Source organism: Stegodyphus dumicola, chromosome 4 (genome assembly GCF_044657685.1).
Source record: "Stegodyphus dumicola isolate Sdum_Otavi_A_Nest chromosome 4, ASM4465768v1".
Classification (NCBI taxonomy): domain Eukaryota; kingdom Metazoa; phylum Arthropoda; class Arachnida; order Araneae; family Eresidae; genus Stegodyphus; species Stegodyphus dumicola.
In genome coordinates this window covers 124216553-124236547 of record NC_140771.1, presented here as the reverse complement: position 1 = coordinate 124236547, position 19995 = coordinate 124216553, and the positions used below count along the sequence as shown (strand labels likewise).

Here is a 19995-nt window from a genome sequence, read left to right as displayed (position 1 = left end):
TAATATTACCTGATTTTTACGAGTGAAAATTCGAAGAACTGCATCTTTTAACTACAACATTCTCCCCGCCAAAAAAGAAAAAAGACATTTATAATTCTTTTTTCTCCCATTCCTAAATATATAGCTTTTTATGAGTATACATAGCTATTTTTATCTACACTTTTTTAATCTGCATTTGTTCATCTTGCCACATTTTTCACATATTTAATAAGTCACATAAGCAAAGAGTGCACAGTTTCTAACCTTATATTGTTATTTATAATTTGATGGCATTTCTTTTTCAGTAATTCTAGCAAATTACAGGTCAGGTTAGATCCGGTTGCAGTGCAATAGGCATCCGATGTTTAACTATAGGAAATGTGGATGCAATCCAACTGTATCACTTTGTAAATTGCTTTTGTGCTCTATATGAATTTTTCATTATAAAACGATTTTTTAATAACACAGAATTATTAATATCTTTCTTGTGACTTTTAAATACCCTCATTCCCTCATTCATCTTCATATACGCTGCAAAGTTAATGGCATTATATGAAATATCCAATCGATGTAATCAGTTTTTGCAGGGAATTCGTGAAAAAAACAGGCTAATTAGGATAATTCAATCAGAGGTGATCAAACGGTTTTTGATGTATAAATCAAGGAGTCATGTCATCTGACGGTGATTTTGCATATGCGAATATCTGAATAAGTGAATATCTGAATACGTTTCTGTAATAGAGCGTTTGATTTCAAGGTGTGAGGACTCAGAATGTTTTGTTATGGCTCCGAAGTATAATTTGGAAGAATCGCCAAAGTGAGAAATCATCAGCCATTTAAAAGTAGCTCATGTAATCGTGAAAACAGTGAAATGTATAAATATTTCAAGCCTGACAGTTTCTGCACTATACAAAAAATTTCAGAACTCTACAGCTGTTGTAAGGAGCTCTGGGTAAGGTAGTAAAGGAATAACAAAGACTTATCAAAATCCATATCTGGCAATAATTGTTTGCCGTTGAGTCTACTATTCAACAGTTAAGTTCGAAGCTTTCTACCGCCACCGGAATTATTGTATGATGACACATTGTATACAGATAGCTTAATTGAAAAGGCCTTTATACCAGAAAGTCAAGCGTAGATATTTCACCGTTTTTAAGGCAAAAGGGAGATCGCTTTAATTAGTACAAAGAACATAATTGGAGTTAATAGCAATAGTCCCATATTTCACTTTAATGTTATGTCGGTGTTTAACATCTGATTCAAAATATATTTACATCTAGAGGAGGGACTTGGGAAATGTTCCTTCGAATATTATGAAACGTAATCATTTCAGTAACGCAAGTGCGAATGTATGCGGAGAAATATTGATAGATGGACAGCAACACTGCATCAGAGCCTGCAGAGAGAGGAAGCCTTAGACTCTGGCCTTTTCAGGAATTTTTGTAAGACTTTGCATAGGCGCATAGAGACCTGTGGTTTACTTATGAAAGATAATGCTCGTCGACGAATCACTTAAAAGCAAAGACATTGAGCGAATATCGTGGCCAAAGAAATCTCCTAATTTTAACCCGAAAGAGAATTTCTGAGACTACGTTGGAAATGCAATTGTGACATCTTTCTTCCAGAGGTTGTGCCCTGAACACCACAGTGTTATATTGCCAAAATGTAGTAAACAAAATATTATTGCAACGCTCAAAAGATGTTGTGATATGCGTTTACAAGTCAGAGAGATAACGTTTTAAATTAAATTCATAAACCTTAACTTTTTTCTGCGTTATTCATTTCTTTAACTCTTCTTGTAACATATTATTATTATTTCCTGCTATAGTTTTATATTATATACAGCGCTTTTATTTTTTCCCTTTGTATATATGCATTATTATGTTCTGTATCATTCCGTACAAAACTATAGCTGGCAGTTTCTAAGAAATCCATGATTTCATTCCATGTGAAGATAATTTTGGACACGGTTATATATGATATAGCTGTTTCTATAATTTGGTGCACACATTTTCCATTCTCTGTTTGAGATGCAATTCATAATCGCCACTATATGTTTCTTATTTATTTGGTTTTTAATACCATATTCGATATATTCTAGCTAGGAGCTTTATATGATATTTACTTGTTAGCGAGCAACTGATGATGTATGATGATCCATATTAATAATATGGTTTATCTCTTTACCCACATACACATGCATCCGATGATATCTTATCGCATTAATATACAGAAAACGTTTTTCACATTTTGCTTATCGAGATGCTTTACAGTTTAAAAATTGGATAAATATTTGAGACTTTTGCACTCATACCTCATTCTTTTATACGGAAATTATTCTTTAATATGCCACAAGCGGCCGAGTGGTAAAAGCCGTGAACATTGGTAGCTTGGTCCGGGGTTTGAATACCGGCGAAAGGGGGCTGGCTGCATCCGCATTTTTGTAGTTTACCTCATGTGCTAAGTGTATCCGACCCAGTGTTTCTCATAAAGTTCTCCACGAAGGCATTCTCTTCTTAGGGTGGTAGCCCTCGAATGCTTTGTCGAAAGTACATAAATAAACCATCATATTTATATAAAATAAGCTTACCTATAACTGAAAGAAGATCTCACCATTTACCTATAATTACATTTAAATAATCCATGCTTATAATGTATTCTCTCCTTCTGTATTTCTCTCTTTCATTTATTCTTACTTTTACTCTCCGGCTTTCTGTATATATAGTTAATTAAATTAAAATTAATATTTTTACTTAATGCTTATCTCTTAGTCTGCTGGCCTATATATTAATCGGAGTTTTCTGAAAGATGGGTCTCAAGTGGCTCAGGACGTTGTGAAGACGTTGCAAAGTAGACCGAGAGGTTGCGAAGAGGTCGTGGCAACTTTTACGACGTCTTTACAACGTTGCGAAGACGCAAAATATTTCCCATTGCATCTTGGCAATTTGTCGACGTCGCTGAAACGTCATGATATGACCGCTTTCAGACGTGGTCGTTTTAGCATCTTTTTCATAGTTTATCAGCGTTACTTTTAGAATGAAAAGAGACTAAATCTGCCCTTTCAAGAATCTGAAGTCCGCATAAGATTTACTCTGCAATGTTTCATTACTTTATTTCATCTAAATGTATTTATCAAAGGTAGAATTATCTAATGATATATAAATTTAATATAAATACTTTTGATTTATTAAATTTAATTAGTACTAAAAATGCATGCTAAATTATTGTTTAAACTTTTGTTAAAATAATTAATACCTAAAATATATTTTTATAAATATTATAGCAAAATATTTAAAAATGAAACTAATCTATAAAGTAGGTTATTAAGTTACGCATTTTATATATTTAAAAAAATATTTTCGAAATCAATGCAAATCACATGTTAGCAATTATTTCACTACTGAATTATAACTTTATTTATTTTTTTAAAGTAAGGATGAATTTATTTGAATTAATGTGGTGACATAATATGAAACATTTTACCAGATACAGCGCAAAAATTACAATTTTCGCGATTATATGATTGTGCGTGAAGATGTATTCACGGATAAAAATGGGGCCATTTTAAGAATTCCAAGAAAGCGTCCAATGTTAAAAGACGGTGCATATCCATGCATATTTAACGGCTGTCCAATATATATTACGGAAAACTCACCGACAGTCAGGAGAAGCAGAACGGAAAAATTAATAGAGAAAGAGAAAGAAATATTGACACTTTTCATGGAAAAGGACAACATTAATGGATATGATAAACTACTAATAAATGTTGACATAAAACTTAGAGAAACTGTGAACAAAAATACGAAATTTATTAGCTATAAAAATTCTGATGAACTGTTTGTTATGTTTTTACGTTTTTGTCCATTTTCGATCCTATACGGTACACTAGGGATTTGGCGGCAGTCGCATCACAAATGTTTTAGCGAGCCCGATAAATATTTTTTGTAAATATAATCTTGTGAACATTGTTCGTAGTTCTATTCAGCTGAAATAATTTTTCCAGGCCATTTAAAAAGATTCTATTAAATTATCAGAAGAACCGTCGAAATGCAATCGTTATAAATCGCTCAAAGTTACGTTGCATTGCTCTTCAACCGATGACATTCCATGTACATTATTTACTGGATGCTTAAATAAACGAATATCTCGAGATTTTGCGCGCTTTGGCTAGCTGCCAAATTCGAATTTGTTAACTTCGCAGTCACCCTAGATTCCGGCAGTTGTTTTAAGTAATTTTGGAATCATCTGTAAGGCATTTGAAAAGATTGACATCATGTTTGAAATTGAATCAAGCAATGACTGATATAAAAAATATTGCTTATATTAAAAGTAAATACGATGCGCAGTCAATCAAAGAACGCACTGTTTATATTCTCATTTTTCTGTCCCTATCTACTTCTGTTTTATCATACTTCTGTCCCTATTTTCAACTGCCTCCAGCGAGCGAAGTTGCATTTGCTGTGAGCTCCTGTTTGGAAGCTTTTGAGTTGAGTAGAAACCATCGTGAGAATGCGGAATTTGTGCTTATTTTGTTTGTGAATATCTGTTCTACAAGAAGACACCAAAATTTTGGATACATCATTCAGAAAATATCGAATGCTACAATGCTAATCGTGGATATATTGTTCGTGAAATAGCGTTCTGTTTTAGTGTTTTATGTATTTTCGGTGATTAAAACGTTATATGGTGGTGTTCTCCAATCTTCTGTGTTTCTAGCAGTGCAATATTTGTATACCCTGATTAGCTTTATCCTTCGGTTATAACGTCCTAAGTGCTGTATCGTATATCATTTATATTATGGATTATTGTGTTCATCGTGAAAGGTTGGTACTCAGAATTAATTCATATAAAACCAAAAATAACATACAGCTGTAAGGCACTTTCCGGTTTCGCTTAAAATGCAATCAATGCAGGAGCAATAACAATTCAAGCTGTTATGGTATGTTCATTATTTTCAAAATACAAAGAAATTATTGGACTGGTACCAGTACATAATATGACTGCTGAAGATGAATTAGATATATGTAATAACAAGAAGCAGTACAATAAAATTAATAATAATGCACATTCTATAGTGTGTTGTCTTTTATATAGTATGCTGAAAAGCTTAATGATTTTAAACAGTGTATGAAATGTATGATCGAAAATAAGTGTTAAGCAAACATTAACATTTCTATGAACTATTGTAATCTTTGATTATGTGATATTAATTGCGTAATATTAAAAAACACTAAATATTTTTATTGGTTGCAAATTGCAGTTTTATTACTTTTCATTTGGTATCTTCTAAACACTGTATAATTCGCGTTATTTCTAAATATTGCCGTTATGTATGTTTATTAGATTATCTCAATAAATGAATGTTGGAAATTAGGTTTTATTTATTATTAAATTTAAGTATATTCTATTTTCTTCGCTTGTTTTCTATGTGCGAGCGATAACAAAGAAATTCATAATAAATAAAACAAAAAGTTTCATCGTGTGCTATTTAACAAAGAGCTTACTTTAACGTACTTAGCTTACTATCATATACTGTATTATTTAAATTATTTCTGTAGAGTAACAAAAGGAATGTCTTTTTTTTTTTTTTTTTTTTTTTTTTTTCTTTTTCTCTCCTATGGCGGATTGTAAACAGTTACATTGTAACACAGTCCATTAATCTATACGCGGCCAGATGTAGCGGCCATAGGTGAGCCTAATAGGTGAGCCACCATCGCCTCCTATGAAGGGACGGACAGCCTTCAACCATGCCTTCTCCAGGATTCGGACCCAGGCCCTTCGGTGTCGCAGTCAGGCTTCCTAACCACTATATCGTCTGGGCGGCAACAACAAGAGGAGAGTTATTGATAATAAAAAGTACATGAAATAATCATTTTAATCTACCACAATTCTATATAGAAACTAAAAATATGTAAATCCATTAACATATGATCGAAAGAAATGGTGTTAAGAAACATCAGCATTACTAGTAAATACTGCAATCCATAATTATTGCACTTTTAATTGCTTACTATTTAAAAAACACAAATAACTTTTTATTAATTGGAAATTTTAGTTCTGTTACCTTCCTTCTGCTATTTATACTTTCAAACACTGCTAGTTCATGTTTTTTCTTAAATAGTGCTGTCATGTATGTTGTTTGTTACGTTATTATTTCATTTTAGATATGAATATGCGAAGTTTTTTTGCTTGTTAAATTTAGGTATATTTTTGTATGAAATATTTTTATCACATTTACTAACTACTTTACACAGTCTTTCATTTCCATTCCTTGGCGATATGAAAGTTAATCGGTATATTTTTTATTAAAAAACGAGAATAAATTTATACTTCAGGTAAAATACTAATTACGTTACCTTAAGAACCGCTTCCTTATGTATCATGACAGGGGCAATTTTCAATGTCTCTGAGATTTAACAGAAATAAATGTGATAATGCTGTTATAAACAGCATTTTTAACAGCATTTAAACAGCTGTTATAAACAGCTCTTTTTTTTACCCACATATATAGTTTTAGTTTATTTATGTCTGATTGAGTTTTATTAACTTAAAACCTACTATTAATGTTATATATTTATTATAACCCCTTTCATAATTACTCTCACATACTAAAGGACTAAAGGAAAAAAAATGATGAAATCCTTAATAATCGTAACTTAGAATTTAAGTTATTTAAAAAATATACTTTAAAATACTACAAATAATTCTTTAGCATATTAAGGCTATTATTAATTATGCATATTTAGTCTAGAGAAATTTTAAAAATATAGTTTTAAGTACTGAAAATAATTAAGGCTATTATTAATTATGCGTATTTAGTGTAAAGAGAAGAAAATGTATTATCTTCTGGTTTTCAGGAAATTATAAAATATTTAAACTTTAGAAAAATACAAGGAATACAAAATTTTAAAAAAGAAGAAAATATATTAATTATTATGTTTATTTTTCTGCATAAATCAATATGTAACACAAGGACATAATAACGGCGTTTTCACAACTGTTGCAAAATGCGGAATTTTGAGAAACCAAAATATAACCTGCGAAAGACGCAATAACGACGTCTGTGCGACAAAAACCTCATATGCAAAGACGTAATAAAGACATCTTATCAACGCTTGAAAATAGTAGAGTTTCGCGGACATCTGGGCGTCTTAAAGACGACATATTGCAACGTTTTTTGCAACATGACTCGCCATCAGTTTGCAACGCCTTTACAATGTTGCCGTGCTACTTGGGATACTAGTAAAATGTGAGAAGTTCTTATAATCTGATATAGGCTTATATCATCATTAACCAATCACATAATGCAATAATATCATACCTCTAAAATATAATCTTAGACTCTCCATTAAATTATAATTTCCGAAACCAACCATATTTTTCTTTTACGCGCCGAGACAGAACTATCAAAATCTGTTTTCAACTTCACAATTTAAGGCTTTAGGTCTACGGCTTTTGGTATTTTACTGATGGAATTCACAAACAGGAGATTTGACTCTATCTCTATGTCTATTTATTTAATTAAATATATCCATGAATTTTATCATTATTATTATTAATTTTACCTCGAACCAATAACTTTGGACATAAAATCTAGACAAATTCGAATTTTAGAGGTATGAGCACGTTATTTCGAAAAGAGGTACTACCTTCCACTTCTATAAGCAACTCGGAATAAAACCTTGTCCAATAAATCGTTTAATAAATTTGCAAACGTTTCTGGAATTTCAAAGTGAGGTAAATTCTCAGTTATTCATACGTAATACATTTGTGGTTCAGTAATCGTGTTTTGAACGGTAATACTAATAGAAACAAACTAATCATCTAAAATTCGGAACTTGGTTTTATAATATTCATACAGTTTTCCAAACAAAATTTCAATAAAATTTCATCATTCATCATCAAATTTCATAAAACTACATCACTTCAATAAAACTACATATACATCTGTATCCAACATCTGTATCGAAGATGTATACCAAATGAAAAATCTTAATTTAAAACATAGGTTAAATAAAAGGTTTCAGATTAACACATAGATAGATAGTAAGATAGGAAGTTTGCCGCGGGGGGGGCAATTAGCCAAACGTCGTGGGGTATAATTTCGTGAAACATTTTCGAGCCGAAATGTACAAAACGATTCCACAATGACAATTCACAATAAAATATTCATGCTAATATTTTTGGGCCTTGCCCGCCACATATGAAGCAGTAATACAAATAACTAATGCGTAACTAAATAAACATTAAATAAGCCAATTCTAAAAGCATTCCACATGATTATTTATCAAGATTTCCTTGAAACCGTATTTCATGCATTATACTATACATGCATGTAGGTTCTTTATTACGTAAAATGCTTTTAAAATGGATTGTTCAACATGGAAACCATTTCTGATGGTTAGACATAACGGAAGGATGGCAAGGTAGTAGCCACGCAACAGTTTTACACAACTTCGAGTAGAACATTTTCTTGTATTTTAGAATTTCAGAAAAATATAGATTGATATAAAGCACTGGTTTAGGTATTAAAGTAGTGTATTCACTTTATAGTGTATTCTTGAAGAAATTTTAGCAGAAATAGCACAAAAGTTGTTTAAATTTTAATATTGCCTTAATAATCAAGGCTATTATTTATGGGTGATATAACATAGCAAATAAAGTTTTTAATTTTTTTTTAAATGTATGTAACTGTTATTTGTGCAAGGAAAAAAGGTTTCAGCTTACCTTCATTTTTTTTAGTAGGATAACAGTCCCTGGCACGCGTTTCTAATAAAGTAATGGTTTCCAGCAGGGAGTTCAAAGCGTGCGCATGTATGTTTGCATAAACCGCAGATGTTACAAAACCTGGCGATATGCGGGAACTCTGCATCTTTAATACGAAGCAAGACCTGCTGTCAGCTTGATCAAGCATCAGCTTTATGACAACACCGACTCCGTTTTAAAAGTCAGGTCGAATACAGCGACAGCCACGCCTAAGAGATGACGTCAAATCCACACGTCATTGATTTAGATGAGCGTGAACTAACATTTAATGTTTCTAATACACAAACTTATTTTGAACGGCTTTTATTCCTTATAAATATTGTTCTACACTTGATGATTGAAAAATTATGCTTGAAAGGGAAAGAAAACAGGAATGAAGTGATTGTATAAAAGGATTTAAAAAAAACATACAGAAAATGTTCAGTTTCTTTCAACAATAAAAATGAAATAATAACAGTCTAAATATTTTCATAAGTTATTAATATTGAATATATTTTAAATAATATTCCCAAAATCATCTTTTCTACATGATCTTTAAAGTCGAAAAAAAAAATCATCCTTAAATTTGTTGAAATTATTCTCTGTTAACTTTGAAGCTATACTTCCCAACTTTTAAGAAACCGAACTACAGAATACTGACAAAGTAAGGAAGGGCAACCCCTGTGGAAGAGGTGTTTTCGTGAATGACTTTTTACAGGAAATTGAACATAATTATGTCACACATGAAGAAACCTACGTAATCACATGCAGCCAATATTTTCAGTTCCAGGATTCCCAGGGGCGATAAGCAATTTTGTGGCACAGCCTCTTAGGAGTAATTTACAAGATAAGACCAGACACTAGTTTATCGGGATATTTTATGGAATTAACTGCAAATGCTTTACATAACGCAATGAATCATATTTTACAGTCCAAGATTATTATTTTGATTTAAAAAAATTTATTTACTTTTATTCTACTTAATCACTTTCTGAAAAAAAAAAAAAATAATGATTGTGTGCCTAAGGAAAGGTGCACATGCATGGTCTGTTTTCTAAGAAAACGTAATTGAAATTTATGTTGCGAATGGAGCAAGAAATTTCCATCAGTTGTCGATATGATCTATCATAATTTCTTGAATTTAACCGTTCTGGAGACATGACTTAACAATGGCTCTTTTGTTTGGGAATCACGTTACATAGTTTTTTTCAACTCCTCTAATCTCTTTCTTTTTTCATCTCCCAAAATTTTCAGCTTATATATGTAGCAAGTATTAAAGTTAGGTAAGACTATTTTGCTTTAATTGATTTTGTGTTACCAAATGAAAAACATGAGGCAAAATAACGTGTTTATGAATTGAAGGAGTAAAATCAAAATTATATGCATATTTTGTTTATGGAAACGAATATGAGTTATAGCTGTTTTCCCACAAGGAATATTTAGAGCTTTAGAATTCATTTTAAAAAACATGCTTTGAACATTACGATTTTATAAAGATTCTTAAGCTGAAAGTGTTTAATTTCGCATATAATTAACCTGATCAGGTAAAATAAGTAAGCAGACAATTAACCTGATCACGTAAAATAAATAAGCAGACAGTTCATCAGATTGAATTTCTGAAACAGATTGCATTAATTTTCATCGCAATTGTATTATTTTGAAGCTTCAGGAAAATGTATTCAGAAGTAAATCTAAAATAATTACTTCTTTATTTTTCCTTGATTTTTTGGTCGAGATGCGCATTTTCAGTCGTAAAATTTGTACGAAATCTAAAAACTCAACTGTTTAATTATGTTTCCGTCAAGACATCCAGGTGAATTATCGCCCTGTGCTAAAACTTCTAGTAAAGTGACATCGACTCAAGTGAACGTTGAAACCAAAATTTTTAATAGAATTTCAACTTAACATCCCGTGTAAATACAGAACAAGTTACAGTTTATTGCGGAATTTAATAGAGCACAGAAGTTAAATTAAACATACGTAAATGTGAAAAGCCAAAACGACAGAGTCCAACTCTAAGTTTTGGCTCAGGCCCTCGACGCAAACACAGATAACAAAGGCTAAAGTCGATTCTGCTACTTCTAGACACTGAGCGAAAATTGTAACAAGACTGTCATCAGTCGCTGACCAAAAGTTCTCCTTTCTAACTTCAAGAACTTTGTTCCTATACGCATTAACTGATTTGCATCACGGGTGGAGCCGACAAAATTAAAGGTAAAATTAATTTGGTTAATATGCATAAAACCTAGAGATTCAGTAAAATAAAATTAGTGTATTAAAAAAAAACTAAATAATTTGTTTTTAATAAGAATTCGATTCATGATCCAGTTTGAAATCATTTTTACTTCAAACATAGTAAACACTTCTATGATATCTTCTATGATTCATATTATTGAAATAATAGAACACCTCTATATTTTTACTCCAACTAGGCTATTAGACTCGAAGTGCGGTTTTTCATGTTCCACTGAAAATGGGTGGATTCACTTTACATTCGACTCTGATGCCATTCGGAAAAACGTAAGATATTATTCTTTCATACCTAATATGTGTGCTACTGATAAACAAACTAAACTATTTAAAAGCAATAGATGCAGTCCATAAAAATACTACTTTTAACCATTGAATTGGTTTCTTTTAACACTAACATTACGCCGTTTTCCGTTTACCAATAAGTAAGATCAGTAGTCATTTTGATCGCTTGTTGCGAATGAAAAGCTAATGCTTATAATGGCACATTTTGCTTATTTAATAAGTAGATAAAGTAAATTGGGTAAATACATGCAACCAAAAGATAATTTAATGTAACAAAGAGAAAAAAAAAGCAAAGTGAGTAAATATATTAATTCGAAGGATAATTTAATAAAACAAACAGCTAAAGGAGAAAAACAATTGTTCTAGATATTTTTTAACTTCTTATTATTTAATAAATTGCCTCATAAAAATTTTCAGTATGAAACAAATATGTTAAAAATTACACATATCAGTACTTGCATTACTCGGTGTTGCAGTACATACAGATTACTATTTTTTTTTTTTAATTTTACCTGTACAGGTTCCACAAACATGTTTTTTACAGTATTCACCCTTATTCAAAAAAGTTTTCCCTCTGCATGCATTTATTCGGTATTATTTACGCTTACAGGAATGGTTGACGCAAGTACCAATTCTTTTTCCGTTACAGAAAGTTTGTGAATTTTGTATGAAATGTGCATTTTTCGAAGTTCCTCAGCCGTATTCAAAATAAAATCACGACGGCTGATATCCTTATATTTAGTTGTTTCCTTGTAAATTATCCACGCATTTATCACGGCCAAATCAAGAATATTAAAAAGAAACTGAAACTGGCTAACGGCTGGATGAGGTCCGTATGGTTTTTCTTATTTTGCATAACAAATTTATTCTAAGTTTGATACCTATTCTAGACTTATCAACTTCCCTCACATTCTCTCACCTAGATGTAAATTTAAAGTTAAGTGAAGTGTTTATTTAAAAGTGTGAATACCTCAGTTTATTCAGAGTGTGTTTCGCCCAAGCGCACGTTTCGTTGTTATTTCGCGGGTCCACCAGTGGCCGAGCGATAAAGTCGCTGAACACTGGTAGTTCGGTCCGAGTTTCGAATCCCGCGAATGGGCTGGCTGCATGGGAGCTTTCATGGTTTTCTCCATGTGTATATGAGCCAGTTTTCCTTCGAAAGTCCTCCACGAAGGCACCCCTCCCCTTAAGCAGATAGCCCTCGAGGCTTTGCCATAATCACACACACACACACACGTTGTTATTTCGCTGTTACGAGAGTAAGCATTTTGGTCTTGTCAGATTTAGCTTCATGCCGGTTAGGCTCTTAGGCTGAACACCTCTTAGGCGGAACTTCAGTGCTATCTTGCACTACTTATTTCAGGTTTGACTTACATTCTACGTTTTAGTTTCCACCGCAAGTTGACGGTGTTTTTGTAACGCACAAAGACCGTGTCTTTATGTTACTATTTTGAATTAATAAAGGGTTATTTTTACGCTTCGTCTGAGTCAGTAGCCTGTGCGAGAATTCGCCAAATCATTATAGGATCTATTCTAGTTTATGGGGAATAAAAGAGACAGCCTCTATAGGACTTCACTGAGTATTTTCTGCCCATCGGGTTCAAAACATCAGCTCCATATTTGGTCGAATTTTGATCAGATGCGATGTCCACTGTTGGGTGCATGGCACTCAGGAGCACAACGTTCTTGTTTTTTTTTTCCTTGATAAGACGTAAACGTTATATTTTAATGCTTAGCGATCTTACTAGAGCAGAGGTCATCCCTCGTATTTCTGAAAGAATAAGGTACTTCTCTTTCTGAACGATTATTGTGCCAACGCAGCTTATTCCTGAATTCCATATTCTTTTTTTTTTACTAATTTCAGCGGTTCCATCAAGCAAAAAGCTGCATGTTCACCTGCTATTTCCCTAACTGGTCTTGTTTCGTCGTTTCCCAAATAGGGAAATCCGCTTAGTAAATATTTTGACTGCACATCAGCAGCAAAGCTAAACTTATTGCCGAATTTGTCCGGCTTCTTAGGCATATACTGAATAAATCGGCATCGGGTTTTCATGGGAAGTAATTGTTCATCCACTGTTATATTTTCGCTCGGTTTATAATATTTCAAGCAATTTTCTATAAAAGCATTCCAAATATAAGAAACAAGGGCAAAAGGATCAGTTTGCAGGCTTTGGGATCTTGATTTAAATTTTTACTTTCCTTTTCTGTTTCGCGAACAGGTTCACCATCAGACGAATCGGATTCACGCGTTTCAGTAGGAACAATCTAATCCTTGTCTAATGAACTGGATGTAGTTTCAGGATGAAATTCTTCATCAGATTCTGCTTCTGAAGCAGAATTATCATCAGGAAGACTTTAAAAAACTTTCAGCATCTCTTCCTTCCGTTAGATGTTTTCCACCAACTCTCCTACGCGACATATGAAGCAGGTCAGAACAACAAATTTCTCCAAATGAAGTAAAGTACATTTGTGTCTATTGAAAAATAAACTCTCTAACACTAGTGAAATGCGCAGACATTTGTCGCGCAAAATTTACTCCCCACTCCTCCGCTTCCCACTCACTTTTGTGAAATATGGAATCTTTATTACCAAAAATACACTTGTTTATCTATGAGCAAATCGGAAATATCTAAAAAAGTCCTAAAAATATTGAGAAATCTATAATTTTCTGGATACAGTCAAAATGACCGATAGCCGTAATTCTAGGTGTAAACAATAATATTGTCGAAGGTAATTATTAAAATGAATAAAAGAATAGCGTGCAACATTCATAAGGTTTTAGAAAAAGTCATAAAATATCAAAGATATAAATAAATAATTAAAAATATTATGCCCAATTAAAATGGAGATACGCTGAAAAATGACCGTTCCCGTAATTCTAGTGTTAAATTAAAATGTATTTCATGATATATCCAATTAAAAACATTAAATATTTTTTATAGAATTATAGTACATATTTTTTCATTTTTAACTATACAAAATATATATAACGTCCCCACAGTAGTCTAGTTGCATATCTAATGTAATATACTTTGTCACCCCCAAGAATGATCACTATCCTGACTATTCCTGGAAAAGTGTTTAGTCATCCTGTTAGATAGCACCTGAAACTAACTACACCCATCCGCGAGAAGTTTTAGCAATCCAGACGGCATTTATTACACATGCAAAATATTTTACATTGTACATTCATAATTGTTTAGCATAACAGTCCATGTTACATAAGCTCATAATTCTAACCATGATACGTAAGTCCAAACTACTCAAGAGACATGAACCTAAAATGACCTTGATACATAGGCTGATGATGTATAAGTCCGTGATCGCATTGATCGCACATAAATCATAAGTCATGCAAGAGCCTCGTAAAATACTAGACTGAGTTCTAAAAGTCTTTATACATTTTAGAGCTCAGTCTAAGGCGTTGTCATGGCGGAGGTTACCGGTAACAACAACAACAAGTTGGGGATTCCCCGTTCCGCAACACATTTAAGGTCGCACTACAAGTCCCCCCACTCCTTAGAACCAGCGTCGGAGGTTCAACCTCCTTTCTGGCCCCTTAGAGAGAGAGGCGCACCGCCCAGGAATTCTCCCGGAACGGCACTAGTCGTCATTTGCTTCCCACCAGTCGCTCGGGCTGCCCGTCGTAGCGGGACATTACCCAGCGTACCCGGGGGAAAACCCCCGGGCTACTAGTTCCACGCCACGCCAGGACGTGCCAGACCCCGAGGCCAGCCAATAAATGACCTTTCCCGGAGACTTCAGAACCACCAAGTTCATAAATTTTATGAGCAATTAACAATGTCTCCGAATGGTTCCCGGTGGAACAATGTCTCCGATTGGTTCCAGGTGGAGGCTGCCCAGCGCCATTAGCATGAGAAACATTCATACTCTCAGTTGTTTTCTGATTGGTTCCCGGCGGATCAACCGTGGGAGAATCAGAAGATTCCTTAGCTGGTTGAATGACAGGCTTTCGGGAGGGCTTACGTGTTCTACATGTAAAATCTCCTCTAGTACCACTATCTGAATCCAAGTCAAATCGAGTCATTAAGGGCCTTTATTATATCATCGTTTATTATATCCTTTATTGTATCCTGGTTTTAACTTTAGTGTTAGGCAGTAGAGGAAATTCATCCGCAGTTTCTCCTTTCTAAGAGCCAATATCTACAATCGTACTGGGCAGCCGCTGAGCATTCATCTTTAGGAACTTTTGGTTACTGAACGCTTTGAATTTCAGAAAGAACACCAGATCGTGAGATTCAGTCTCTGTAAGGTAGCCTCGCTCTTCACTAAATAGCTCGAGGTTGGTGATTTCAGCTCCGAGAAAGGTGTAGGAACCGTTCTATGATGTAGAAAATCAAAACAGTGCTCCAAACAAACAAAATCAACGCAAAGTGCTCCTTTGCAGCAATGCAGTATTCACAATAAATGTTCAAAAAAAAAAAGGAACGCTAACAGTGTTAGAAACTACAGCTGTGATAGGCTGGCAATGCAGCGGTAGAGGGCGGTAGTGAGGCGGAATCACGATCCGATGCATCAGAGTATCATTCGCAAATCTGATGTCGAGCGTGATGGGTGAGATTACGCACAGGGAAAAAGCTGATATGCATCTCATGTATGGTGCTGCTAATGGGAACGGCAGAGCAACGCGACGTTTATACCAGGAACGGTTTGTGAACAGCCGCATGCCGAAGCACACAATGTTCGAGAGGTTGCATCGGTCTCTGTGTGAAAACGGATCTTCTGAAGCCACCTCTGATATTAGGAGTAAAATAAGAAGTGCACGACAGCTCCGCATTGAAGAATCCTTCTTCAACATTGTGCATGAATAACCTCAGACAAGTACAAGCGGTATTGCACGTCGTCTGCAGCTGAGTCATTCCAAAGTTTGGAGAGTATTGCATGATAAAGGTTTGCACCCATATCATTGTAGAGAGTCCAAGCCTTGCAAGAGACATTTTACCCTCTTCGAGTTCATTTCTGTCGTTGGTTCTTGCATCAGTGTGCAGCGCAGGCGGATTTCCCATCGGATGTGCTATTCACGGACATGGCAACAATCTCAGAGTATGGCATCTTCTGTAGTCACAACATGCACATGTGGACAACTCATAATCCACACGGCACACGTCCACGTGCATTCCAAACCCGCTTCTCCGTGAATATGTGGGCGGGTATTATTAACGACGACCTCATAGGCACATACCTCTTACCTCCACGTGGTTACGCAGCTTATAAATTTAATGAATTTAGGATTATAGTAATTCGATACATTCGTGGCTCCTACTAAAAGGACGGCCAAAATAAAATAAAACACTACTTCACCATCAACCCATGTACGCGTAGTATCTTACTATTTTAATGCCACCGATGTAGAATGTCAAAACAAAATAAAAAACAATGTTTTATTAGCTTTTAAATTATTCGCATTATTAGATATTTATAGCTATAATTTGAAATATAAAATAGTCATATGAATGATAAAATTACAGAAGGAAAACAGCTGAATGGCAAAACCATTAGATACGCTGATAAACATGTGCTGTGTCAAACTCCATAAAGAAATCAAAAATATTTTGCAACATGAACTAGTAAAACCTCTTTGAATTAACAATTTGCCTTGCTGCTCGTAAGTATGATGTAGTAAGGCATGCCGAAGCACACAATGTTCGAGAGGGGCCCTTTACATCCATTTTGAACATTTATTTAAATCTTGTGTGTAAAAGGTGTACCATTAAAGCTAATGTAATGTATTTTTAGTGGTACATAATAGGATAGTTCGAGAAAAATTGCAGTAAAGCAATGGCCGATTATGAGCGAAGTGGTACGAAAAATCTAGATTGAACCATTAAACGTTTGAAGACGGGATGGCCATTATAATGGCCATAGAGTCCTCTCTTTGAAAAGACGGGGTTGTCCACTTTAGTGGCCATGTCTTTTTCCCCCATTTTCCTGGCTGAAAAGTGGGGTGAAATGTCAAATTTGACGTCCCTAGGGTTTTAACCACTTATCTCTTTCAAAGGTCTTCCTTTTGCGACATAGATGCACCCCTCTGAGAATCCATTAAATTACACACAAGAATCTTTGTCGCAAATAGGAGGTGATTTCTTAAAGGGGGGAAAGCATTCGGTTCAAGATTCCCCGTCCTTTGGTAGCTTTTACTGCTACCAAAGCCCCGGCCACAAAAGGTTTAAAGCAAAATGGTTCATACGGATAATTGCTGGAGGTGGCGAGTGGTATATAATACGTTCATCGATCCAAGAGTATACATACATTATCAGAGCCATCTGACTGAATATATACTTCTCGTCAAAACTGGCCTTATTCTGTCATATTTATTACTAACAAAATTCAAACTTATATTGCATTGAAATGCGTAACCAATACGTTTGCCCCTAAAGGTATGTTAAGAAACATTTAATTAAATGTGTAAGGCAGGGGTCCCTATGTACGCATATCATAAATTGTACTAGAAATGGGCATAATTTCATTTCTCGAGTCATTTTAAGTCGCATCATAATTGTCACTTGCATTTTAATAAATTGAATAAGGTGTGCTAATAGATGTAAATACTGCAGCAAAAATATAGACGAACGCTTAATTAAATATTTACCAATAGTTATTGATTATAAATCCATTAAAGTTAGAAATTGGTTAGGAATTCATTTAGAACTTTCCAGCCAGCCGCCAGGAGTTAATTTTTCGATTCCCTGGCATTTGCAGAGGTTAGCGCTACAGCAGTCTCTATTGCTTTTAAATCTGACACGCGTACCAGCCATTTACTTTGGACTCGCAAATTTAATCACATACAGTGATAAAGTATCTCATATTATTGTAAAGAATTGAATATTATATTTTAAATTAAGATATGAAGTAACATAAATTTATTCCTTTGACTTAGAAATTATGAGTGCGTTTAATTCATTAAATGACGTAAATACTTCAAGAGATGCGTAGTAAGGTTTGCAAATATTTCGAAATTGTTCACGGAACAGAAACTGAAATTTTCCAAATACTAATTATGAAACTTCTCTGACAGTAATTACAAATATGGAACGGAAACTGAAATATTCCGATATATGGAACAGAAAGTTTCCAAGTACTAGTTTTGAATATTCTGTGATAGTAATTACAAATATTTTCAATTACTTCAGGTTTAAATTAAATTTTATTTTCTGTTACTGAACATCAAGATGTCAAATGATTGTCCTTATTAAGGAAGCATTACATTACTTGGGACACTCCGCCAACCAAAGTCTCATACATCTTGTTTCGTGATTAGTCTTTCAGTCATTCAAATAATAAGATCTAGGTTACTTCAATATGTATTAAATACAAATATTATTGCAAATATGTATTGGCAAAAGATTCTTAATTATCAATATATTAAGCTAAATAATTTGACTTCTCCAATTAGAAATTAACTTGCTAAGTTAGAAATACGATATCAAACGAAAATAATAAATTGTTTTTTAAATGAATTAAAGAAGTTGTACATTCCTACAGCTTTGTTTAAAGGAACTGCTATAAAACTTGTCATCCGTTAAGCGCCGTTCACACTTAATACTCAACGACTATAGCGGACTTAGCTGGTGCATGGAGCACGGATCTGTCTAAACTAGCTCGTTCACACTTACTAAATTATAAGCTTCCATTAGCGACAGCCAATAAGCGATCAGAAAATCACGCGCTCTTTCATTTGTGTACATTTCGTAGCTGACGATATTTCGCCTTGGATCTTTGAACGGTATTGCGAATTTTGAGCGATGTTATTTACAGAAACGAATTGTGAGGAAAAAGCAAGGAAACCAAAACCCCCATAATTCCGTTAATCCAGTATTTGTCGTGGCAATAAAAACTACGATAATCCAGGCATTTCTGCACCTAATCTCTCTAGCAAATTGCTTTCTTTACAATACCAATTTTCTAAGAGGTTTGGCATACAGTGCCCCTCTTTCCATTGCAAAAGTTATTTCAATAAAATCATTAAACTCTAATGTTTTAGGCTGCAGTTGTTACGTTCGTGTGTTCAACGTTTTGGACCTGTCATCTACTCAGTGAACAGATTATTCCCATGCACTCCACAATGGAGAAATGAAATTTTCGAGGCAATGTATTTCTTTCGGTAGCAGAAACATTTGAAGTGTGACACATGTCAGTATCAAAGCTGCTATCTAATATATTCAATGAATTTTATTGTAAAAACGAAAGATCTCTTTTAGCGTGGGTTTTCCAACTTCAGAAGTAAAGGGAATCCTCTGATAACTAATATAATTTTACAAACTATGTAAGAAACATTTTACTCAGTCAGAGATTCTGGTATTCTTACAGGTTTTCAATGTAATTCATCATGAAAATGTATTCGTTCTAGGTAAATAATTTTACAAAGTATTTTATAAGAGACAAGCGGTAAAAATTACGCTTTTCAGCTTTTACTTTTTCCCTTAACTTATTTTTTTTGCATACTATTTATACAGATATATATAAAGATAATGCTATTGTTCGTTCAGTAAGAAGGCTCTAAGTCTAGAGGCTGTGCGTTTGAAATAAGCCTTCTTCGGATACATATGTTTTATATAGAGATTTTGACTTCACGGTTATTCCTAATTATGGAAAACTAGTGACAAAAAATGAGCGGTAGACACAAGTAAAACTGATTACGATTAATATAAATGATCTTTTTCTCAGTTGTGCCTCTTATATAATAAGAAAGAATTCCTTTACCGTTCCTTAATGAGA

General features: G+C 33.8%; 1 protein-coding gene across 3 annotated transcripts in view; it reads right to left on the bottom strand.

Moving 5' to 3' along the window:
- Positions 1-19995, bottom strand: part of LOC118197587 (somatostatin receptor type 2-like) — a 378592-nt gene that overhangs the window by 25613 nt on the left and 332984 nt on the right. The window contains exon 1 of one of the 3 annotated variants that reach the window (XM_035369116.2): positions 8707-8899. The exons of the other annotated variants lie outside the window; for them this stretch is intronic. The gene's annotated coding sequence lies outside the window, so the exon portion shown is untranslated. Of the gene's footprint in view, positions 1-8706; positions 8900-19995 lie in introns of those variants that run through there. 3 annotated transcript variants of the gene reach the window in all.